This window comes from Haliaeetus leucocephalus, unplaced genomic scaffold, assembly GCF_000737465.1.
Source record: "Haliaeetus leucocephalus isolate CR32 unplaced genomic scaffold, Haliaeetus_leucocephalus-4.0 Scaffold626, whole genome shotgun sequence".
Classification (NCBI taxonomy): domain Eukaryota; kingdom Metazoa; phylum Chordata; class Aves; order Accipitriformes; family Accipitridae; genus Haliaeetus; species Haliaeetus leucocephalus.
Window position 1 is genome coordinate 752,794 of NW_010973062.1, and position 26,686 is coordinate 779,479.

A 26,686-nucleotide genomic window follows, 5' to 3' on the forward strand; every position below is an offset into this window, starting at 1 on the left:
GCGCCCGTGGGGGGGGGGGGGGACACGGGGGACACGCGAGGTGGCGGGGAAACCCGCTGGAAGGTCTCGCCGCGGGGCTTGATTTCCACCCGCTGGAAGTCTGTGCCCGCTTTTCCCAGCGCGGTGGGAAGGCTTGCCGTCACGGTGGGTCCCGCTCTCCGGGAATTTGGCAAGAATTGCTCGCTGCCGTCGTCACTAGGAAGCAAACGGGGGGGAATAAAGAGAAAAAAAAAAATAAAAAAAGGCTTATCTCCCGGAGGAGGTTCTAGTTTGGGCTGGTCCCCTCCCTGTTTGTTACCTGTAACGCATTCGCTTCGCCTCAAATTTGTGCCGATTCCACGTAGCGCGTGTGCAGCTGCCTTTTGTACGGGTTAGCGGGAGAGAAACTCTGCCCGGTTTTATGCAAGTTTCTCCTATCTGTCCTTTTGAAACTTGCTTTTAACAAAACACTACGCTCTTCTGCGTAAGAAGGGTGCCTCTGCAGAATCTAATGGATCGCTGCAGGTGCTGAACGGTGTAACTAGTGGAGTTTGAAGTATCCAGAAGCCCTTCAACTCTTTCCCGTGTTTCTTGTTGGCAGATAGGCTGGTTCTCTGCTTCCCGTTGTGTACTGATCGCTCGTATGTGCGAGCTGAAAGTCGGGAGACGATGCGTGCCAGGCTCTGTGCAGGAACGCAGTACTAGCAAAAAATCACACCCTTAATGTTCTTTGGATGATCTAATGGCGGTGGAAAACTACTGACTTTTGCGTGCATGTTGCCTCCCTGCATGTTATCTTGTATTGTGCTTTTGTTGGGTCTTGCAAAAGGTCTTGTCTGGTTTTAAAATGGAAAAAATTGCCAGATGGGTAATCTCTCCATACGAGATAGCTCTAGGTGATTCAGTAAGTTTTGGGCTTTGTTCTGATTTGTTTACTATTAAATCAGATTATCAGGCTAATACTAGATCCTGTCTTCACTTGTATGATAGATTTTGAACATGTGTAGTAAGAAGTTATGAGCTGAGTTTTCTCTTAAACCTTTGCCCTGTAATGATTGTAACTTCAACATCTGTAAAATATTTAGGCAAAATGCCTTTTTTTTTTAGTTATATAGTTTTTCAGATAACTTATGTGCTTTCATTTTACTATCCATCTTAATTTCATGAGTCTGCAAACTTCAAATTTTCAGTAGGACCGCTCACACATTGTTTTGTGCCCTGTCATTTAAAAACAGGTACAATCCATGATGCAGGTGGACTCATTTTCACAGGGCCTATTCATGAAAACAATAGAGTTGATTATTGTTGTTGTTGAACAATTTGAAGAGTATAGAGTATTTGACTTGAACATCAAAGGCCCTCCCATACCGCAAAGCTAGTCACATTTTGCATGATTCCAGTCAGGGTAATTTGAATTTATTGTTGATTATTGTGAACTTGGACTGTACTTGCAGAATACTGTTAAGGTAGTTCACACAATTTTGTGAAAGATGTTTAGCTGAAGATAAAATGTATGTATTTGTGTGCTAATGGAAGAGAAATGCTGTGAATGTCTTCAAGGACAAAATAACTTGGTGGTAACTGTACAGCCTTAAGGAATATTCAGGAAACTTGTAATGTAAACCAGGGAGGGGAGGAGGAAGAGTAATACTTGTAGAAATGTCTGAAAACAAATTATCTGCCCCTGAAGTCCTCTTTTCCTCTCTCATGAAAAATATTGGTAGGTAAATAACTGAGCGCTAAATTGAATTGCAAACATTAAAAACGGGCAGTAAAATTGGAGTAGCAGCTTCAGTACTTCAAATAAAAACATGATTATATTAAGTAAATTTAAAACTTTTGAGTTTAATTACAAAGCAGGTCATAACGGTTATTCGGAGGATAATTAGTAATTATTTTGGCTGAAGAAAGACATGTAGTGACATTTCACCATTATAGCTGAGTAGTGGGGTTTTTTTTATTTTTTCGTTTAGGTAGTGAATGATTTAGTTAGTGTGACATAGCACTTCTTGATTCGTCTTTACCTAAGTGAGGAAAGTGCTGTGAATAATTATTTGTTGCATCTTTCTAATACTCATTTCTTCTTGTATTATATCCTGTGCTAGGCAGACACCTTTTCATTTTCCCCTTGTTTTCTCTTCGTAATCATGTAGCTTGACTTCAGTTTTTCAAGGAGCTGTAAAATGAATCAGATAACCCCAAAGTGCTGATTGTCTCTGCTGTGAATCTCTGCTCCTGGTAAAGTTGGAATCAAGCCTAAAATACTTTGCTGGAGGGCTGTACTATTAGAGGCATGCATCTAAGTTTGGTTTGTGGCTTTTTTTTTTTTAATGTCTGAACGGAGAATTGGGAATGAGGAGACTGTATGCTTAAAATAGGCAAGAAACTAGCATATGAGTCTAATGTAAAGTATACTAGTTATTTTTAAGTCATCCTTTAAAGCTTCTGAATGTATTTGAGGCATTAGACTTCCTTGAATAGCTCAACTTCTCTCTTCTACCTTCCACCTATAGAGTCAGAAAATTAGGCTAAATTGGTTAAGTATTTGACAATGAATTTTCTTTGTGGCTAGGAGGGCAGCAGGACAAACCATATTATGAATTTGGTACTGGTGTGTTTGATCTCTTGTGCTATATATTTGATGCAGTGAGGATGGTAAGTGTATTTTGGATTTTTTTTGTTTGTTTCTCCTCATAGCAGGGTGTTAATATAGTCTGTTCTTTCAGATCTGTGTATAGGTAGTCTATCTCTTACTACACAGAGGGAATAAGGGATTTCAAGTGTAAATCTCCACATTTTGAAAATTTGCTTCTTAGAAGGCTGGTAATAGTGTAACATAAGTAAAAAATTAGGTAAGTGTTTCTTGGAAGTATTTTCTTTGCTATTTTGTTATGAGTAAGGTAGATTAAGTCCTACCTTTTAATTCAGGTCTTTAGAAGAGTTCATGAAGAAAGTATAATTAGAATTCATGGGGGAAGGGGTTAGGTGGTAGGGAAAGGGGGGAGTGGATGATGGTCCTAAGGGTCTTAGAAGGTGTGTGAAGCACTACCTCACCCTGGGTTCTTTGTCTTTCATGGGCAGTGTGTTTAAAGATGTTTTACTTCTGAAATCTCATCAGGGTTTTCAAGAGACTTTATCTCAGCTTTTCCTGTTTCTGATGTTGACGTTTTGAAGTCTTTGAGTCCCAAGAAGGAACACAGGGCAGAAATTGCTGCTGTGCCTCAGCAATTTGAAATTTTTTAAGCTCAAGTGCCAGCTCTGATTTTGATGTCACTGGATCTTTGCCTCTGCATGACTTGCAGAGTCCTGTATGGGAGACTGCATGGTATGAAGTGTCCTGAGCCCTTGTCCCAGCTTAGGTACTTGAGTATGAAAAGTTGTTTGTTGTCAGTGTATTGGATGCTATTGTGAAGTTGTAGAACTATCTTTTTTGTTAAGAATCAGTTATTCTTTTGAATGACAGTACTTTAACAGAGAAAAAGAAGCCAAAACAACAACTTGAGACTTTATTTCTTCAAACATTTGCATATGTTTTAATTTTCAGGATGCAGGATGTTCTGCTAAAATACCTGCTTAAGTGTTTATAGAGCCAGGCTATTAGTTTTTCATACTAACGTATAGCTTTCACTTTTACAAAAGTTGCTGTCTGGATAGTGAGGGTATTGAGAAGGGTATGCAGCTGATGCAGTTTTAAATCAAATTCTTAATAGCATAGTTTTCAGCTCAACATTGCAAATAATTAGTAGTATTAAGCCAGTGGGACTTTTCCCATGAAGATGCAGTTAGGTTTATGTGGAAGTTCTTGCAACAATAGCATAGCCTCCCATACATTGGACAGGAGAGTTACTGCTATGCATTGTGTCTGCAGCTTGGGTTATTTACTCTGCCTTACAAAAATAGGTGCTACTACATAAAGTAACTGAGACTGGCACGGAATCCTTTTTTTTTTTTTTTTTTTTTTTTTTTTTTTTTTTTTTTTTTTTTTTTGAGGAACAGTCTTTTGTGTATTTGCTTTGCCCTCTCTGGAAGTCATTGAAGTTGATGATGCTTGTGTTTAGCTCCATGTCTGGAACGTGGCTTTCCTTCAGTGGTGCCAAGAAGCTGAGGCTACAGAGCCTTAGCCAACATTGCTTGAGGAAGGAAGGGGAAGAGAAATGTTAGATGTCTATACCTGGGATGCCAGGGAAGAGTTGGTCTCAAGTCTGAGTCAGTGATGTTCGGCTGCCTCTGTAGACAGTGAGGAGAAACGGAATAATACAGGCAGTCCTTTGGAGGGTCTAAGACATGTCTGATACATGCTGAATTGTCTTCCCAAGGGCCAGTTCTTCCTTTCACTGATTATAAAGGAAGATGGGAATGGCTTATTGGGACTTGATGTCTAAAACTAGCTGAGAAGAATTCCACATCTAATGTTGAAGAGACGTTGTCCAAACTCATTGTCTGCCTCTGTTAGGTTACCAGGTAAAACCTGGTGTATGGGGTAGGTCTTGCTTTGCCTCTCTACTCTTTGTATGAGGGATTGAGAGGGGACCTTAGAAGTCCTAATCAAGGCACATTTTCTCCCTTGCTGGTGTGCCTGCAATATCATTAATAATTATTCATTGTTATTTATTACAAGTTTAATTAAACTAGGAAGGTAATCTTTTAAACTACACACTTGAAAGAACACTGCATTGGAAGTGTTGTCTAATTTTCTTATATGAAACAGTGAAATCTGTCTAATTCTGTAAACCCCATGAGCTTTATTATCAGTGTAGTTTAGTCTTCGAAACTATTGATTTTCATTAATTTGCTTCCATTATACTCTCCATTTCCTCATGTCTGTGTAACTTACTGTGTGCTCCATTATTCTATGGAAGTATAAATCAGCGGTAAACCCATGAGTCATGGAATTGGAAGAGCTGAATAGAAACTATTAGTAGGTTTCCTTTTTCTTATGCAGTCCTTTATTTGACTACTGAGTGTTTTTAAAGCTCTAGCAATAACAGAGTGTAAGATGGACTCTGTTCTTTGCAGCCACGGTAGCTATGATAATCATAAAAATGTAAGAGTGTTAATTGAAAATCAAGACTATGCTGAAGGTAGTGGGGAGAAGAGAATAAAAAGTCACAAATATTTAAAGTGGGGAAAAAAGAACAAATTCTCTACCATACCTTGGTATCTTCTACTGAAATGAATGTTAGAGCCAGTAAGCTTTATGCAGTTTTTTTTATAAATGTAAGGAATGAGAAGGATTAAACAATTTCCTGAGGTCCTGCTACTGACAGTGTGGGTTTTCTCCTTCCTTTGTGTTGGGTGCTTTAAAAGAACTTTGGTAATCTGCTCAAGAGTTTCATTGTCCTTTCTATTGGAAAGTGGTGTTGTCTCCCCCGCAATGTCTAGCGTGAATCTTATTAACTTCAATTTTAAGCCCATTGCATCTTCTGTCTTTTGAGAAACTGAGAACAAATTGATCCCCCTTTCTCTACAGTAGCCTACTAGGTACTTTGGTTCTTAGGAATTTCTCTTTCAACCTTCTCTTCTTAAAAAGTAACCAAATCTAGCTCATGCTGTATTTATTGTAGGCCATTCTTAATGTTCCTCCTCTGTGTTGGCTGTTTTCTTGAAATGAGATGCTGCAGTGGGGGTGCAGTATTTCATCTATAAGTGTACTACAAAGTGGAGCGAAAAAGATTACTTTGCTTATTCTGAAAGTTGTGCTTGTGGTTGTACACTTCAGTGATGTTTGCCTACTTTGCAGTTGCCTGGCATTGGCTGTTCAGCTTGGGATTTAGACACTATTCATTTTCTTAAAGTCTAATATTTCCCATTTGCTTTTTATATGAATTTTGTGCTCATCCCCACTGGATTTTGTTCCTCTTCTGTCAGTTCTTTAATTTGTAAAATTGATTTAAATTTTAATTTTGTCCTTCCTAGCTTTTCATCATTGGCACATTTAATAAATGTATTTTGTATTCAGCATCCACATTGTTGATGTAAACATTGAATAGAATGAAATTCCTTTGTAATAAACCTTTTGATTGATATAACTCTCAGAATTGCTTTCCAGGGAGTTCTGCCCCTGCCACATCACATTTGTTTCCTAGACCATGTTTTTTCTGGCTTATGACACTAATGGGAAATGTTTCTAAAGTCATACTTCTTAATTACTATTTTTTTTTAAAGCATTTCCTTCCTACTGTTCCTATTCAGAGTCAATTACTGTATTTTAGAGGGAAGTTAGGCTGATTTGATCCAACTTGATTGAGATAGTAATGCTGCCTGCTAATCTTTTCTTCTATGTGTTTAAAGATAACTTGTCTTGGAACTTGTGGCAACAACTAGAAACTCTCCTTAACTACTTTTTGCACTGTACTTGTCTCCTGTGAGATTTCCCCTGCTCAGAGCAGCAGGCAAATGATTGATGGGGACAGAACTTTTCAGCATCAGGGTTGTCCTAGCTCTGGAAAACTTTTGATCCAAAGATAAGTCTTGTCTTCAGACTTTTGAAGCTGCTGCAATAAACTTCAGCAGGTTGCCTACAAAAATGACTAGAACTCATGTTTACTGTTAATGGTTAGTATTGATAAAGCAGTGGTCAGTGCTAATTCAGTCGGGAATTGATTGTTCTTATTCACCCATGACTGTAATTTACAGATAACTGAGAAACTTAGTAAGTTTTGAGACAGGGAGGTGCATGTTATGAAAACGATCACCTGATCTTCTAGTTGTCTGGAAGAGAACTTAGTGATTTACCCAAGCAAACTTGCTTGCTCCTTTCATGCAGACCTTACTGCTTCCTTTTTAATCTAGCTAAATGTATCATGTGGGGGTGGGGTTTTGGCTTCTTCCGGTATTTAATTCTGGAAATAGGCTGTCTTAATACGATTTTCTTTAAAATGAAGGAGCTGTTCTCTTCTTTGTGCAGGAGCCAGGCAGAGAAACCGTGGGGGAGAAAAGAGAGTGGAAGTGTCAGTAGCATCCCCTAGGGCTCTACATAAGACACAGCAGCTGTTGTAACTCTCTCATTATTAAGATGCTTTTTAATTTCTATTGACTAGCTGCCTAATTTCGAGTAATTTCCAATCCTCTTGAACTGGATATCGCTTAAATTCTTATATAGCTTTGGGGTATGTATTGGTTTGAGGTGGAATGGGAAAAGTTGCTATGTAATGCCATTACACTGATAGAGACTAAATCTGTAGACCCAGCCAGTGGCAAAAATAGGGGTCAAATTGTGAGCTTACTCTTCATTTTTGAGAACTCTTTGTGGAGGAAGAAAAAAAATCTCTGCCAGCTCAGCTTTAGTGATCACAAAGAAGCTTAATGGAAATGGTTGAACTGAATGATTTCTCCCTTCAGGTGTGTTGGCAGTTTTTATGTGTTGCCTTCTAAGTCAGCAAGAGTAAAGCATTTCCTCCTCGAATTTGGTGCAGCCATGGTAGTGAATTGAGCTCATAATGTAAAGACTCTGCTGCTCTCTGTGCAGAATGAGATCTGATGAAAGCAAGGGAACCTGTATTCTTTAATGTATTTAGTATTGCATTCAACTTCCTCCCTGTTCTCTGGGAGTATTTATAACCCAAACTTCTATTCTAGTCCTAAACTACATTGGATGTCTTAATGTTCCCAGTTGCCTTAGAAGGTAACTTAAAGTTCTTTCGAAGTTCTGTTATTGCTGAACAAGGTTTTCAAATCCTGTGTAGGAGGCTGATTGTATGAATTAAGGGTCTAATTTGGACTGCCATAATGATAAAATGATTCAACCTTGAAACAACTACTGATTTGTGGAGAAAAAATTAACAACAGAACTATTCTGGGATTTTGTTCAAGATGGCATAAATCGTCTTTCAGAACAAATTCTAGAGTGGCAAAATCAATAACTCTTGAAGTACTTGGGGGATGTTAGGTGATCAGTGCTCAAGATCTCAATATATATTGACTAAAAAGGTATAAAATGGATTCTTGTAAGGGTAGGGCCTTTTATCTTCAAGCTCTTAGGACTTCGGTTCCACTATGAAGCTTACTGTTAGGCGGCCTCATGTATACTTTTACAAAGACCTGGCGTTTTGCCCACAGCTTAAAGTCATCTTAGAAAAAAGGTGGGGGGGGGTGTTGGCTTTTAATTAATAGTTTAAACTTAATGTCTTAAACCCCTCCTTTTCTTTAAAAATTAGTAATCTGTTAGAAAATGGTTGATGTAAAGTGGATTTCAGACATATTAGAAGTGCTCCATTAATACAGTTATATGTCAGTTGTGAGAGTGTATTAATGCAGGTTGAAGTGTGGCTCTGAGTGTCTACAAACTGATAGAGATGCCAAACGTACTGGCTTAGTAGTGAGGAAGCTTTGAATGCCACGTGAAGAATAATGTTGGGATGGGGAAAGCAATGACCAGGTGCAACTTCAATTTCCAAAGTCAAAATAATAAAAGATTGATGAAACAAACCATGACATTCATAATTGACTTGAGAGTATATTTCCCAGTTCTGTGAAGTAACTTGACATTGATGAGAAGGCTGGCCACATGGTTCCGGGTGCTGTTTGGTACTGGAAGTAAATGGCCCCTTCAGGATATTAGAGTATATGGAGGAGCTGACCTCTCTGAGACCAGTTACTTTCTGCAAACAAGTAAATTTGAAAGTGAGGTGAGTGAAAGAAGGAGGCATAGTTCACAAAACAATAATCAAAAATACCTTTTTTAAAAAAAATTCTAATCTAAAGTCTAATACTGTCAATGGAAAAAGCTTGCTGACTTAAAGATTTCTGTTTGTAAGACTTGGGCATATTATGCTTTTAAATGTATGTTAAATGAAGTTTCAGAGGTAGTAATGCAGGAAAAAGCTTTTTTTGTTGTTTTTTTGTTTGTTTTGTCTTTAACCATGTAGCCTATTTCTATTCTAGCCTATTTGGTTTTTTTAGCTGGCTTTTGTTTAAGTAGCAAATACATTTGTATCTCAGTGTTTGTGTATTTTCACACTCAAAAGTAGCTACTTGCAATTTTTAAGGTTATTTCTATGTGTCTTTGCACACAGGCTATGGCTGAGACTGTGGGGGTGGGTGGAATAGCAACTGATGGTGTTTGCTTGAGGAACTCCTCAGAGGAAGAGGGGAAAGAAGAGAAGCAGCGTAGGAATAAGCTGTGAGCCCAAAGTGAAAGCGAAGTCTGGAAGACAGCAGAAGGGAGTAGGGAGCAGAAATAAAGCTACCGTCTTGCAAGGTGAAGGAAGGATCAAAATTATGCAGTTTGAAAGTTCATTTTTTTCAAAATAAAACTTGGTTTAGGGTTTAAAGCTCTCCATATGTTCTTTATACTTGCTGGAAGAGAAAGATGTGGACATAATGAGAAACTTCAAGTACTAGCTAGTTTGAGCTCATGTCCTACATAGGTCTTTTCTTTTTTTGGCATAGGTTTCTCAAGTCAGATAAGTGTTGTAATAAGAGACCCAAATGTTAAATTAAGCATCTTCAGCTCCTACACTGTAAATCCCCAGTAGCACAGTTGTCATGTAATATTTTCATCCTTTAACTAGACCTTAATTTTTAGTGATGGGAGTAGGACCATTATTTTCCAATGTGAGTAGTGAATAACTTCTTTAACTGCAAAAACTTTCATGTTTTCATGCCAGAAAAGCCTCTGTCAGGCCAAAGCTCTATCTTTTCTTTGCTGACTTAACAAGGTTCAGATGAGAAGAGTAACTTTATGAAGTATTTTATGTTGTTCTCTATTACTAGTCATTTGGATTTATTGGATCATGTAGGTAGGGGGGAACCTCTGGTAGTTATTTAGCTAAAATCCGGGCTCAAAAGTCAGTCTAACTAGAGCAGGTTGCTCTGGACTTTGCCCAGAAATTTTGAGTAACTGCAAGGATGGAGATACCACAGTATGTCTGAGCAACCTCTTCCAGTGTTTGACCGCCCACATGGGTGGGAAGAGAGCTTTTCTTCTCAGCTAGCTGAAATTTCCCATTTTCCAACTTGAGTTCATTTCTTCCTTCTTATTGCTGTGTGCATCCAAAAAGAGTCTGGTTGTGACTTCTCTGTACACTCCCACATGAAAATTGAGCAGAGTAGTAAGGTCTACCCTGTTGCTGCCTTTTCCCCAAACTGAACAAACCTAGCTCACTTGGCCACTCCTTGTGTGTCATTTGTCCCAGCCCCTTGATCATCTTGGCAGCCCTCTGCTGACAGTACCCGTTATACCAAGGTCTGTCTTTTACTGGTGAGTGCAAAATTTGACACATCACTCCAGATGCTGCCTCACCAGTGCTAAATGGGGGAGTGAGGGGAAATCACTTCCCCCAACCTGCTGGTTCGCTCCTGCTAACAGCCCAATACTTGGTTAGCCTGCTTTGCTTGCAAAGGGCACATGGTTGGCTATTATTCAACACAGTGTCCCCCAGGACAAATATACAGGCAAAGGTGTTTATACCTTTACAATTCTTTTAAGTGGACTGTAAATGCTTAAAAAACACTACATAGGAAAAATTCAGAAGATGTGATCTTCAGAACTCTTTTACATGAGTCTACTTATTAAGCTACTGGGGAGAAACCTCAAATAATTAGTTTGCATGTATATATATATGTGTGTGTATATGTATTTTTTACTGCTTAACTTTTTTTTTGTGAAGTGAAGGTTTAAAGTCCCCATTTAAAGACTTGTCACAAACATCAGCTCAACTGTGTTAAAGTGGTCGTGCCTTTTTTGACAAGCTTTTAAAACCTGAAAATGCCTGTTGAAATGGTTTCCTCCAAATAGAGAATTTAGCTGCCTAAATGAAAGGAATAACTGAAAATAGCTTTTCCTAAAAAGCCCAGGTCCTCTGTAACACATTGCAACACATTACCTTCTTCAGCAAAGTCTTTGTTTTGATCTCCGTTCTCCTGTATCTGTTGTCCAAAGCTGGCAGGTCAGTGAGCATGTAAATGTATGTAGGGTTTTGTAGTGCTGCCTCTGACTTCCGCAGATTATTTTGTATTAGTGTATATCTCTTTTCTCTTTGGTTAGATTGCCAGATATCTGACAATGGGATAAAGAATCCCATTGTGATACGGGTCAGTAGCAGGCATCTAAGGGCTGCTGGGCATTGCTATAGAGTAATAGTAAAACTGATGGACTGCATCTGACTAACAGATTGACTGGGAAGCTTAAGTGCAGCCACACAGAACTGCAGCTTTGTTTAGGAGAGCAGTGGGAATGGTAGATGCTTATCGTTCTCGTTTCATGCTCTACTACTTGTATTTCAGTCTGTTGTCGGGTAGTTCCAAAGAAAATATTAAAAATAAACCCAAACAAAACATAAAAATCAAGTGGATTACAAAGTATTGGTAGCAAGAAGGTCATTGTAGTTGCATTGATATTTTAAACAAAATTACAAGTTGTGTATCATTTCAGCAGCTAAATTTGGTACTATATGACTGGAGGATTTTCACTTTGTGCCATATGTTTAGATAACAGAAGGGCTTAAAAGGACATGTGGAAAAAGGGAACTTTCTTGTCCACAATCACGTTTTCTGTTTTTTTTCTGTAAAGATGCCTCCTCTTTTTTGTATTACCCAGGTTACATCCTACACTTTTGATTTACCTTCTTGTCAGCCTGATGTTGTCCGTCCTCCCACATCACTGTCCTTCCTGTCTTGTCAGTTCTTTTGTTTTATATGTTTTTCTTGTGCGACTCACATACCCTTTGCATTGTTACCTGCTTGCTTTGTGTACAGAATGAGCTGGTTGGGGTACTGCTCATCTCTGCTTGGTTTGCTTGGCAAGCTGCAGGCTTGAATTGTTTGACTCTGTTGAGCTCATCTGCCCTGCTGAGGTTCAAAGGGGCTTTTGGACTTCTAGCTGTTTGGCCTTGCCAGGCCTAACAGAATTGACTACTTTAATCTGCCTTAAATTCTTTACTTATTGTTTCCTCTGTTCCTAGCAGTACAAAAAACTGATAAGTAGAAATAACTGTTCTCTTCCCCCTACCTGAAAAGACAGGGGACAGAAAAGATGCATTTCTGTGTAACTCCTCTGTGTTTCTATCTGCTCCCTTAAGCTGCTGCTCAGAGGGTTCTTGTAATTGCTTCCCTTTGATTTGTATTCAGTTTCTCCTAGGATAAAGTATTAAACAGTTGCCAATTGTCTCTATAGCACATGCCTCAGTCTTTTGCTTTTGTAATGTCTTAGAGAAGAAGGTATTTAAGATTAGCAGTGACAGATTTGGCAGAAGAATTTCATGCTTTACCATCAGTTGTTGGTCGGCAGTACTGAAACCCAGCTCTACAGTGTGAGCCACCAGTTTCATCCTGAGGCAGGGAGGAGCGGAGTCCTTCCCAGCAGGTGAAGGAAGGTACATAGGTCCTGGCTTTGTCCCCCTGCCACAGAGGGAAAGAAGGAAGGTTGCTAATGCTTCTGTAACCTGGGGAAAAAAGGTGATGGTTTGATGGCACTAGAAAGGTATGAAGAGGAGAATTTAAGTACAAGTAGGGGGGAGATACCCATGGGCTGCACAGAGGGAAAAGTGATTTCCTGATAGAAGCAATAAGCAAGGAGATCCAAACAGAACATCTGTTTGCATCAAAACACAGGAGTGCACATAGCTCTATCAAGTCAATTTTTAGCAGGTGTTTTGGCTCTGCAGTGGCTTGTTCAATCTCAGTAGTCAAATTTTAATTTCTTTTAAATTTTTGAGAGCTAATTTTAAGCAGTTAGCTTATGCTTTCTTGTTATCTTTTAATAGACTTTTTTTTGCTTTCTGCTTCTTGAATTCACATCTAGTATCTAAATTTTTTTTTTTCTCTGCAGTCATGGGTTAGAAATTAAGAGAAACAGCAGCTCATGAAAAATGATAAATGACTAATTCCAGGACTTAGAGCCCCATGAGCAATGTGGTGTATAAATGTACAGAAGCTGACTTTATTATGTGGTTGTTCTCCTTCCCTTCTTTCTCTTTCGAGCCCTTTCATTCTCTTCTGACCTCTTAGTTGTATTGCTCCCTGGTCAGCCTCGTGCCTGCATGGTAGTGGCAGTGGCTGCAGCAATGATTGATGTGGAGACTAAATTGCTAGACACAGTTAGTGAGTATTTCGTGGAGCAGTTAGTCCACAAACCTGAAGATGGAGAAGCAGTTTTTTATGTAGTTGTGACCATTGTGTGCAGGACCTGGTTCAGAGTGTTGCCGTCGAACAGATGTTCTGCAAAATGTATTTAAATCTCTTACAGGATCAAACACTTCTACCTCTGAAAATCCCCTGCTTTGGGGGTTTTGTTTTTTAGAGAAAACTACTTAAAATGAAAAAGTGTATTGACAACAATTTATAAAAGTAAAATCCTTACAAGTGGCATGGGAACTGCTTGAAAATGCCATGTGGGAGTCTTGGAGAAAATGCATGCACCCATAAAAGATAGTAAGTCCAAAAAGAAACTGGCGTGGCATTGCTAAACAGCAGGGTAAGAGAAGTAGTTACACAAGCAGTTTTCACCATTTTTTTTTTTTTAAAGGTCAAGTTCTGTCTGCAGGAGGAAAGTACTAAGGTTCATAAATTCTGTCAGGGTAAGGTAAAAATGCATTACAGCTAAGAAAGATGTTTGAGGGACAATTTGCAGAAGGTATAAAATTAATCTTTTTGAAACATGCTGGGAATGAGAAGCCCATTAGAGAATGTGTAGGGCTAATATATGATCTCTCCTTCTATCTGATTGGAAATAAAGCTCTATCAAAAAAGAAGCTATTGTTTTACCACTTACATCTGTGTTCATCTTTGAGCTTTGAAGAAGTTCTGATATGGAATCTTTCATTATGGAGGATGTATCAAAGGATCTCTCTTCAAACTGAAGTGTTGGTAGAAGCAATTATTGAAAAAGTTTAAAAAAAAAAAAGTAGGAAAAAAAGGCATAAACCAGATGGAATTTAAAGGTGCCAGTTGCCAGAACTAGATGGTATTTAAAGGACCTGAGGAATTAAAACAACCAAACTACTAAATGTAGATGTGACCTCCTCCTTAAAACTTGGTATTCAGAAAATTTGAAAGTAATTTTTAAAAAGACCTTTACTACTTACTAGTAAGCTTAACATCTGCAATGGGAAAACTAGGAGAAACTATTACAGGGAATAGAATTAGTGGGTAGTTACCTAATACAACACAGTGGGAGGTCCATGTGGCTTTTGCAATAGGAAATCATGCCTGAATGATCTTGTAGGATTCTGCAAAGGAGTCAAAAAAACATGTTCACAAGGGAAATCTGATGGTCGTAGTCTGCTTGGTTTGCCAGGGGTGTTCAAGAAGGCTTTCCATCAAAAGCTCCATGGGAACCTAAGCTGCTATCAAATGCGAAGAAAGGTCATGTCATGCAGGGAGAAATAGTCTTCCTCTGTTTTATTTTTAATACATTCATTTTTTTTCTTTTCTAAAATGCTGACAAATAAAGGTAAAGGGATGTCATCTGGAAAGAAGATGAATACTAGGATAATGATACTATGAATTTGTGAAGAAAAAGCTGACTGTGAGGACTTGCAGGAAGACTTTTTGAGGTAAATAAGTGCTAAAATGACAGTTGGCTTTCTTTGTTGGTAATTGTATAGTGATGCATACAAACCGTCCTAGTTTTACTTATACAGTGTGAGCTCTGACACTATACTCCTCTTCAAGAAGTGCAACAAGTAGGATTCCAGGAGCTACAGGCTGGTTGGTTTCATCTCTGTCCTTGGGAAGCTGATTGAGCAGATTTCACTGGAAGCCATTTCCAGCTGTGTGAAGAATCAGAAGGGGACTGGGAACAGCCAGCACAAAGCTAAGAGGGGCAAACCATGCCTGACCAACACCATTACCTTCCATGATGAGAGGACTGGCCATGCAGACAAAGAAAGAGCAGTGGATGTTTTTCACATTGACCTTAGCAAGGACTTTGCCACGCTCTCCCCCAGCGTTATTTGAGGCACGCTGGTGAGACATGAACTAGGTGACGGGGTGCTATAGTGAGCTGCCTGTTGGGCTGCACGTGGGGGTGAGGGGTGGTACAAAATCCAGCTGGTGGCTGATTACTTGTGGTGTGACTCAAGAACTGACAGTGATGCCAATGCTGTTTGAAGGTCTGTATTAATGACCTGGATGATGGGACAGAGTCTGGTCTCAGTGGGTTCATGGACAATCCCAAATAGGAGATAAGACTTCATTTCTAAGTGGGAGTGTGTAGACAATCAGAACCAGACTCTTCTTGGATGCATACTGTGATAGGAGGAGGAAATGAACTCAAGTTGGAAAATGGGAAATTTCAGCTGAGTGAGAAGAAAAGCTCTTTTCCCATGAGGGTGGTCAGACACTGGAAGAGGTTGCTCAGAGACACTGTGGCATCTCCATTGTTGGAGTTACTCAAAATTTCTGGGCAAAGCCCAGAGGAACCTGCTCAAGTTAGACTGACTTTTGAGCAGGGGTTTGGGCTAAAAATGACTGCCAGAGGTCTCTCCTAACCTTAATTACTTTATTAGTCTGATGCTTAACATTCAGGGAAAGGCAGGAATGGCTTTTTGACTGGCTAGGATAAAGACTGCTGGGTGCTGAGGGAGCTAGAATTGTTTTATGTAAACTGTAGGTCACATGGAGCAGATAACCAAGGAGTGTCAGATAAATGGTGAAGTACCAGGTTCAGAGTAAGAGGAGGTGAGTCTTCCCACTGCAGAGGCTAGAAGATAATCTGGGTTCAAATAACAATAGTACATCTATAAAGAAGTCTGTCAACAGCCTTGAAATACAGCATTTCGGGAAGTCCCCAAGCTACCTATTTTTGAAAGGTAGATGAGTGCTTAGGGTGAACTGTATGTTGTCCTTGTTCGTTAAATTTTCTATCTATTGGCACTTGCTTGTCAGAAGCAAGGATACTTGACCTTTGGTCTGGGCCAGTATGTCTGTTAGGGGGGTTGCCAATTCCAGTTGCTCAAGGGAGGTAAGGCTGCTACAGCTCCGTGTCCCTGGGTCCAACCAGTAGCAGGGCTGAGCATGTATTCCTAGTAGGCATCTGCACAAATACATGTATATAATACATGCATGGCCAGTCACAGAATGCGGTGCGCTCAGACAACACAGCACTCGTGCAAACATAAACAGTACCAGTGACCTTATCCTGTTCCCCTTTCTGGTTGATCACAGTGAAAGTCCATTAGTGGGAAATATATATATATACAACATGGATCCCTCCAGTAGCTGGCCTTAGACACTGTCTGTCCAGGAGCTGGCTCCTGGATCCCCAGTCTCTCCAGCTGCTGGTACCTGGGTATGTAAGCCCCTGAGACCTTATAACCATGTGCCAGTTATTGGTACACACCCCCTTGCATACACCAACACAGACAGACACCTCCCAGTTGACCCCCAGACCTTATGGTCTCTCCAGTAGCTGTCCTGGACCTCCTGGCCCCTCTGGTAGCCAACTCTTCCAGTTGTCTCAGACACACATATACATAGAAATGTGTCTCTCTTGTCCACCGGACCCTATGGTCTCTCTAGCAGTTGGTCTAGCTGGACCTCCTGGTCCCTCCAGTAGGCAGTTCCTTCAGTTGTCTTGCTCATGGAGAAACACCCTAGATTTATGGCTGCTTTAATACCTGGCTCCCCAGTCACTTAACCTACTCATTAGCTTGTTTGCCTTGATACTGGCTAGTGATTGCACACTGACATACGTATCCTCACTCACTCCTGTTGCTGGCACCACGGGTGTGTGGGCCCTGTGACCCATGGTATTCCTCCAGTTCTCAAATTAAGATTGATTCTTCCCTTACCATCTGAGATACAAGCTGGTTAGTAGTGCATGTGAAAATTCTTTTATGTACGGTGTTGCTTTTCAGTGGGCTGTCTCTTCAAATTCAAAGGCTGCAGATGATAAAACTGGTAACCATACCTATCTTTGCATATTTTTTTCTGATCTCAAACCTTTTTCTGGTCACAATCTTGGGAAAGGATTCCAAATGATGACCTAAAAATTTGTTGTTAGATCTTATGATATACTTTTTTTTGCATCGGTAGCTCACTTAAGTCTTCCAGAGCTGAAACGCTGCTGTGAGGAGAAGAATCTCTTCAATGAGAAGTTCAGCAGCAGTATCTTTTTATTGAAAAACTGTTAGAGTGGGCTTAGCCTTTTTCTTCTGTTTGATTCAGAGTGGATTAATGGCCTACACTTTTCCAACAATATAATGCTCTCAATTACTGTTGATGCTTATGTGACCGTGTTGTGAAGATGTAACTGCAAGTTGTATAGAAGTTCAAGCTGTGAACTAACTAGCTTTATCTACTGCTTGTGCAGCTGTGGTGGCAAGCCAGGGGTCTCAATGGGGCTTTGCAGTGTGGTGCTTATGCTGGTTGTAAATTAAAGTTTTTTCTCGGAGTGTGCTTTGTCCTGCTGCTGTACCTTTAACTCTTTTCTTATTTTGTTCTCGTTGTTGAGGGGTTTTTTTGTATTGCTGGTGATGTGGCTTTAAGTGTCTGTATTGTATAGTGAAAACAAGATGTTAGAGCTGATAGTCCAAAACCTGAGTGAAATTCAGTCTTACAAAATTGAACTGTAGGATGACAAATTAGCAATTCATGCAGTGGCTCCTTTCAAAAAACCCCCACCCATTCATATAAAGGAGATGATTTTGTCTACTGCTTGATTTGTTTATTTACTTATTTGTTTATTCCTTGTGATTTGGAAGAGTGTGTGAGTTGTGGAAAAAGGTGACAAATTTAGTTGTGAGAAGAAGATAATAAGAAATACCTGGGTTAGAAGAAGTTGGGGGGGAAAAAACAGTTAAGGATAATGGCATGGGTAGAATTATGGAAAACTTTTCAAGGTAGGAATTCTGAATTTGATATGGGAGTTAAAGGACTTGGAAGACATAGAGGTGGTAGAGTGTGGTCAGTATATCTGAAGTTCATTTTATGAACACACTTGAAGTCTAGGGAATGGCTGAGAAAGATGTGTGACTAGTTAAATGAGTGAAGGAATAGTAGATTTTTTATATATACTGGATTTTTTTTCTTTCTTATTTGGCATGAAGGAAAAAGGAGGTTTTCTAGGCACCATGAATAAGGAAGCTTACTCCTTGGCTGCAGCAATTCTGCTACACCAATAGCAAGTTCCCTACCCTGCAGCAATTTGTATCCCTTCCCTCCCAACAATCACAACTGTAGAATTTAACTGGTATAATATAATTGCATTTTCTTATAGGGACCAGGTCTCCACTGAAGGAAGTTGTGTGCTCCTTATCTGCAAGATCTTTCAAATGCCTGTCAAGCATAGGATGACATGACATTGCTAGCCGTGTGATACAGTGATTTGTTACTCACTAGCTCACTGCAAGTATGCTCTAGGTGTTTTGTGTGGCCAGAGCAAGATGTAGACAGGAGGAGGAAGTTCTTGAAGTTGAGAAACTCCTGGCTTTGCTTACATGCAGAATGTCCAGAGGACCCTTGTTTTAGGAGTGCATGAGGGAGGACTGGTTGAGAAAGATAAAGGACATGGGATGCACTGTCTTGTAAACATAAGTGGATTGCAGTGGTGGAATCAGAGCAGATGGGGGTTAAGGCTGTGGGTGTTGCTGAGAGACTGGGGCCTTTCAGAACTGAAACTGAGTGGGGAGGAGAAGCAGAAGGGTACATGCGGCTCGGCAGTGAAGTGGAACAGAGACTGCTGGAGGTTTTAAAAGGAGTTTTAAAAACTGGCTACACATTTATATATTTATTTTAACAGGCAATTCAATCCAAATTGAACTGCCATCCATAGAACACAGAGGTAGGGTAGAAGCCTATTGCTGTTTCCAGCTTTTAAAACTCACAACAGGTGAGCCTAATGTATTTTTCCTGACTTCTAAGACAACTCAAATCCTTGAACTCTTAGCAGTTGCCTATCCCAAACTAGTACATTAAGAGAGTCCTTTTAGGACAGTGCTCATTTTGAGAATCATTGATAGAGAAACAGTTTATAAATAACAGCAGTGAAACCCTTGTAACTTTTCAGGATAAATACAAACTCTTGAGGCAAGGAGACAAGAAGTTTCTGTATGCCCTAATTCTTTCCTGCCTTACAGGTACTTGGTTTGTCACATCACTTTCAAGTTTCTTGGCCATGGTTGCCCATATAGCACACTCAAACTCAGACTTATGCAGACACTTGCACTGCAATAGATGGATTATAAATCTATTGAATCAAAATAATCATCATGGAATACAGTAAATTTTGTGCAAAATTTGTGAGCTGCATGTGTATGCACTTTTAATCCTTTCCATAATGAAAAGGCATTTTTGGCTTGATGAGATGTCGGTATGAAAAGTACTTGCACATAAAAAGATGAGCTTAGATACATCTGCTATGGTAAATCCCATTCAGCTGAAGTTCTGAATCTGCAAATTCTGACAGCTTTTTATTCAGTGGTACAGCTGTTAGCATAGGTACATATGGTAGCGATGCTTAGAAATACTACCTGTGAGTTCTTAAATATGTATAAAGCAAAGAAATCCTTTACCTTTATTTGGCACTTTTAAGATAAACTACACTGGCTCTTGAAACTGTAATTTTAAATCTTCAACTAAAGACTTTATTAGAACACAACAAATCTGACCAGGATAAAAATAGGAAAACCTCAGGGTGAGAGGGAGAGTTAGTTATAAGGCTGGAAAACAAATTACTGCTTGCTTTGCCTGTCATTCAAGTGTGTTGGCTTTTCCTTCGTCCTTCTTTCAAATCCTGTTCATTCTTCCCTCTCCCAGTGGTTGCTCAGCTTGAGACAATTTGCATTTTCCATCTTGAGATTTTTTCCTCAGAGTCCCTGAGAAAATCTTGTTCAATCACATTTTGAGGCTTGAGTGTGGTTCTGCTTTCTGAAACTGTCAAGACACTGTCAGTCTTAGCTGCCCTGTAGCTTCTTTACTTGCCATCTGTCCCTATCTGTCACCTGTGTGCTTCTTTTCCGTATTTTTAATGGCTAAGAGTGTTCAGTGTTTCGGGAAGAAGTCTCCTTTCTTCCCTAGTCTCCTTTCTTCTCCACCAACTCATTCCCTAAAACTGCTGTTTTAGTCTTTCTTTGTCACATGACATTTTAGGAATTGCAAAGGGTTTTATGGTGTTCTGTAAAATGTAACCTCATGAAGTAATGAAGGTACTGAATTCTGTAAAACATGAACATGAGTTTGTATCTTCTTAATCTGACATTAAATGTGGGTTTACCACGCTTCTGTTCTCTTCTGTGCTTTCCTGCAGATGCTGGTCTCAACCATTTACACTGGTTACACACAGGAAAATAGTGTTTGTTTACTTTCAGTATTCCCCCAGTGGCTTCACATTTTTCACAACTACTGAGGTGTTTTTTTTTTTCCTTTGTAACTTCGATCAAAGCAGTCAGGTCTTTATTTCAGATTGTCAGCTCATATTCTTTTGCACCTCTTATGTTCTTCTTATATATATATGTGTGTGTGTGTATATATACATGTATGTATTTTGGAGAGAGGAGGTAAGAAGTGTATTGTGGAGAAGAACTTATTACAAAAAAAGTCCTTAATATTTTGGAAGTGTACAGGAGGAAATTTTAAGCTTATGATGTCTTATTCAATTTTTTCTGTTGAAAGTAGGTTGAGACTGATTTTGGCCCTGTTAAAATAAGAGTAGATTATTATTTTCTTACGTAAAGGTTACTGGCTGCTCACAGTGTAGAGAAGGGAGTGGGGAGAAAGGGCCAAGGTACTTCTCTGCTCCTGCTTTCCAGACACAGCTGTTCTTAGTATTGTTTGGTACTCTGTCTCTCTCAAGCTGAATCGTCTGCAGGGGGGAAAAGCCAAGGAGGGGCAGGTGCACAAGCAGCTCCAGAGCTGGAGTGATAGTACAAGGCTTCTTTATGTTTCCTAGGAATTTAGGTGAGAAATCCCTTGCTTTATTTCTGTTTCTGCACTGCAACATATGTACTGCCATCATTAATGACTTTTGGATGTAAATAGCAATGGTGTAATGACACTATAAAACCTTTTTATTTGACGTTAATGGAAGTAAACTTTGTACCTGCAGTTGATGGTGTGAATGTCTAATGCTTCCACTGACAATTTTTTTTCTCCTTAACTTCTTGAGGAATTGATCAAATCTACAATTAACTGATAAGCTTAGTGGGAGTAAACTTAATTACATCATACCCTACTTCTGCAAAAATTACATGCACGCTTTATTGTGGGACTTGAGACTTCATTTTTTTTTAAATTTGAGAATGATTACATTCTCACAGATTAGTCTTGCTCTAGGTTTTTTGATCTTCAGTTTTGAAGACGACACACCTAGGCATCATCTTGGTGGAAGGATGACTGCCAGTTACCAAGGTATTTTACCATAATTATCTTAGTGTAGTTACTTGCTTTGCACATCTGGGAAGGATTTGGAAAGATTCAGTTCAGTCTCATTAACAGACTCCAGCTTTGTGACTTTCAGAAATGAAGGAACAATATTAGCTATTGTGAAAAGATAAATCAATTGACAGTTGTTGCATAAATAGTGAAATAGCTCTCCTGTATCTCTCACACTGCCTTGTAGCAGCAGTACAACAGTGGCAGAACCCCTACTTTTTTTCCACCTTCTTAAACAGAGAAGAGTCCAGGAAAAGATTATGGTTATGTGTGAGCACATGACAAAATCACATGTCATTCTCAAGAACAACAGAAATCCCTACTGACACAGAGACAATATATCTAGGTGTTTACTGGCTCACTGCTGATGTATTTTAAGGAGGCAGAACTTCTCAAAAGAATGGTATTTCAATGCTGACAAGTCAAGAAAAACATCAATTCTGATTTATATGGAATTAAGGGCCATTCATGTTTATAGACATGGGTAAATGAAACTCTCTAAAGTTCATCTAATTCTAGTTTAGGGAATGCTAAATATATCTTTGTTATTGCCTGGCCCGTAGGCAAACTATTCCCCCAGCACACACGCAGTGTTTTATTTACAGTTGCATAAGTGTCCTTGCTGCATGCCTTTGCAAGTCAGTCACATATGTTGTGCAGTCCTATCAAATAACGTATCCTACATTTGCATCTTCCGGCTATTGAGTGAAAGGGAAGGGAAAATGGTTTCCTCAAAAGAGAGTGGGGTTTTTTTTGTTTGTTTGTTTGAAATGCTTCCTACATGTAGCGGAGAATGCAAATTTCCACTGTTGGATAAGATTTAAAGTCACAATGTCAGCAGCATCTCCTTGTTTCAGAAGATGGAATGAATGGTTATCTATATCTTTCCATATTCCTGTGTTGCTATTGAGAAATTGTAATAAAGGGGGAGGTCAGGTCACTGAGCGATCTTAACTGCTTTATTGCTTGCTTCCACTTAACTCAGTGTTCCAGACTACTTGACTCAAATGCTTCATCTGGAACAATTCACACTAACTAAACTTACAAATTATGCTATGAAGATTCAAAGGCCACCCTGGGATCTCCACCAGTGATACCAGTGGAAAGAAACTTTTTTCAAATAAAGAAATTTAGAGGTTTGCTGTTACTTGGTTTCCTTGATACAAAGAGGTATACTCAACCTTCTAATGGAAGTCTCCATACAGTGATCCAAAAATAATTTGCCAATTAGTCAAAATAACTTGCTTCTTACTTTCAAGACAAGATCTGTTTATTGCTCTCAAAAACCTCAGCTCACTACTTCAGAGATATCACAGAACCATGGGCTTCAGATTATTTGGTGAGTCTTCCACAATGTTATCCTCTCAAGCAGGACCTAAAATGACTGAGGAGCAGCTTCTTTAAACCTATGCTTTGTTGACCAGCTAATTTGATATTGACAGTTTTCTGGGGGGTGTTGAAATTACGGATTTACAAAAAATCTGTGTTTTAAGCTAACTGTTTTGGTGAGGGACTGGAGGGCAACTGGCAGTGTTGACCTGCTGTCAGCACTTCAGTAGAATGGGTAGTGGCTCAGACTTCAGCGACTTGTAGCTGATATTAGCAGGAAGATAATCTTTGAATAAGGGTGTGTGTGTTTTTAAGAATATGAGGGACCTATGGTCTCAACTGCATTTGTTTAAAATCTATTGGCATTTTTCCAAATCTGCAATTATGAATACTTTAAAATCTACCTAGAACAAACTTTTAAAATACAATCCTAATGGCACCAAGAGTTACTGCCCTCCCTCTCGTAGTGAAGTTTCCATAACTGACAAATACGGTGAACAGGCAGGAAGCTTTGTCCTTCTTTTTCTTGCATTGGAAGGTAAGCATAATGGTAGTCTGTTCAAGAGTGCTACAAATTTCAGCTGGTTTCTTTCAGTATGTACTATAGTATTCCAGGTTTTAAATGTGTTTTTCTTTAAATCTGACATTTGTAAAACATGGAACAGTGTTCTTCTAGAATGACATAGCTGCAAATCCACATGAAATGTTTTATCCTTTTACAAGAATTTTTTATGTGAATCACTGATTTTTTTCAGAGGAAAGCTACTACTCAAAGGTCTATCTAGTTGATTTACAATAGCAGTAATTGTTTTCTTGTTAGAGAAAATTGTAGAAAATGTGTTGATCTATTTTGTAAACTAGCTATCAGATCACTTTTTGTCTCTTCTCTGTTGTTGGACATTATTTATGGAATAGAGCAGGAAATAAATCAGTTTTGAGATACTAGCTAATGACATAGCTTTTCTGTAATTTTAAAAGATTATAAAAAGCAAAATATTGAACAGGATTTTTATGCAGAGTGAACTAATGTTCATGGTAATCTACTCTTTTGACCACAAAGAATAGCATTACAGTTTCAAGAGCTAATATTTTTCAGTACAAATGTTTCTAGAAATGAGCAGACATCTTCAGATTTGCACTGAGGTCAGGAAGATGATTTTGTTGAAGGTAGGAAGTGAGAGTGAATAGTTATGGCCCTTAAAAATGAGTAGTGATTTGCACAGTTCCTGAAATGTTCAGCCTTTTGGGGTTTTTTATTACTTATTTATCCTTGTTTGGCATTACTAAGGAAGCCAGCTTTATAATATACACTTGCTTTGATGACTATAAGTGGCAATTATGCTTTGGATTTGTAGGTTTAAAAGGTGCTAAATGTACTTTGTTTATGTGTGGACTTAATCTGGTATACTTGCTCATTGATGATGGTATTTTATGCATAACTTTTTATAAGTGTAAAGTCAGTTGAGGGATTGAGAGAGGACAGCAGAATATGCTCCAGGGGAAAACAGTCAGTCACTTAACAAAAAAGAAGAAACTAAATGATAGAAGCACCAAGCAAGGAAGGAAACCCTGATGTATGAAATCTAAACCAAACTTGTAATAGCTTGAAGAATTGGTGAGGATAAGACTGGAATTATTAACTTCTTTTAAGTAACATTTTTTTCAAAGTGACTGGAAATTGTGGGTGCCTACCTTCAAACAGGGACTCCATTTTCACAGCTGAAGGCAGGAATTAGTTATATAAACATTGTTGTTGAGAGGCTTTTTAAGGGTCTTTAAGATATTCCAGGTAGTCCACTAGCTGATGGTTCTAGTTCCCTTAGGGTATACTAGGTGCCTGCAGCTGGCTGGTAGATGAGATGGAGATGCAGATTTTTCTAGGAGACCTGCAATTCTTCAGAGCAAAACCTGGAGGCTGGGGCGGGGCAGGGTGGGGTACCTTAGGATGCCTGAAATAGAATTAATTGTCTGCATTTAAACTACTGAATCTTATTTGGCCCTGAATGTCTTCTAGGAATCAGTGGATTGAGTAAAAGTGACTTTGCATGCCCAGTTAACACGCAGACCAAGTCCACTTTTGAGGTGGTCTTAAATATTACAGTAGTATATATGTAGGCAGAGAAGTAATTGTGCCTGCATTCCATCCCCAAAAGTTTGACTTCATGGATTTTCTAGGACTGCGTTAATTTCTGTTTCTATGAAGTGAATATCATTGATGCCTCATGATTTCAAGATCACATTACACATCCAAGATGCTATTGTGATCTAACTAGACAGAAAAATATAATAACTGAGAATGGAGTTCAGAATACCATGTCTTTTGTAGAATCTATAGTTAATTTGATTTTTAAAATATTAATAACTTAAATATCTTTTGTGTGTTTTGGGAAAGTTGAAATATGGCCAGAAGGAAAGAAACTACCTTAGAGGCAATACTGAGTGTTTCAACATTTTGAAATCTGTGTTTCTGTTTACACCCTGTGTCTTACCAGTGAAGGCTGCATCTGTGTCTGTGGAGAAATGCAGGCACGTTTAGTTTAGTTTAGTACACATCTGTAAGTACATAAATGTTCCTCAGGCAAAATGCTTGTTTTCCTTTAATGCTTGATCATTATGGTAGTGTGAATGTTTGCACATATAAATTACTTTAAGTCTAATGCATTCAAACAAGAACTCTAATAAAATGCTTTTTTTTGAAGAGGTTATATTTGAGGATTTTTAAAACTGAAGGATACAATGTCGATAAAAAATAGAGTGGAATAATACGATGTTCAGTATTTTGATGTCTCCTACCTGCTTGCATAGTAATCCAATAAATGATATGAGATGATTTCAGAAGTTTCTAAATTCATTGTTAATATAATTTAATAGTAGAAAGGCAGCAGTACTAATTATAAGCACTGACTATATTAAATTGACATCAAACACTTAAGAAATCCCATAACTAAGGTGGTGGGTGTGTTTTTAATTTAGCCCTTTGTCCCCTTGTGCATGGGCAGCATGATAGAACCTCTAGTTGCATAATTACTCGGGCATTTCTTTCCCCCCACAGTCCTGCCTCATTCAGTGAAGAAGACAGATGATATTCACTTCCTAAGACACTAATCAATGTTTTATCTTAACAGTGTTGCTCATTGTGAGCCTCAGGCTCTGTTTACTGTAGGCTATTAATTTCTGTGTGGACTTTTCTGTGGTGCTTATTGCTGTAATGTTAGAGTACCTCACAAAAAAATTCAACACCCTTTTGAGGTCAAGGGATGATCTGGAAAGCACAAGAATATAGAATGACAGAATCATAGAATGGTTTGGGTTGGAAGGGACCTTTAAAGGTGATCTAGTCCAACTCCCCTGCAACGAGCAGGGACATCAACTAGGTCGGGTTCCTCAGAGTTCTGTCCAACCTGGCCTTGAATGTTTCCAGGGATGGGGCATCCACAACTTCTCTGGGCAGCCTGTTCCCCTGTGACACTTGTGGTGTCTCACCACCCTCACTTCTTCATATCCAGTGTAAATCTACCATCTTTTAGTTTAAAACTGTTACCCCTTGTTCTGTCACTACAGTGTCACTACTACTACTCCATCTTTCTTATAAGCCCCCTTTTAAGTATGGAAAGGCTGTATAAGGTCTCCTTGGAGCTCTCTCTTCTCCAGGCTGAACAACCCCAACTCTCTCAGCCTGTCCTCCCAGCAGAGGTGTTCCAGCCCTCTGACCATTTTTGTGCCCTTCCTCTGGACCCGCTCTAATAGGTGTATAAAAAAAAAAAAAAGCCCTGGCAAGCCAGAGTGAAATCATAGGTGAAATAATTTTTCATTTTTAATGAAAAATATCTGAAGATGCTGTTAAATTCTAGATGCCTTAGAGGACTGTTAACATATATCAGCTCTGATTTTTCAAAATTTCTCATCTTTGAATGAGTTCTCATTGAGATTAGAAAAAGGCAAATTCCTGACATCCAAGTCATCTTCTAGGAAAGTTCCCATTTCATAGCTTAAGGATTTCAATTTTTTTCATAAGTACAGACAGATTTTTTTTTTTAAATTAATCTTTCTCTTGGTAAAAAGATGA

At 39.0% G+C, this 26,686-nt stretch overlaps 1 protein-coding gene across 1 annotated transcript in view; it reads left to right on the forward strand.

Annotated features, from left to right (window-relative positions):
* Positions 1-26,686, forward strand: part of HS6ST3 (heparan sulfate 6-O-sulfotransferase 3) — a 304,623-nt gene that overhangs the window by 2,578 nt on the left and 275,359 nt on the right. The window lies entirely within an intron of this gene.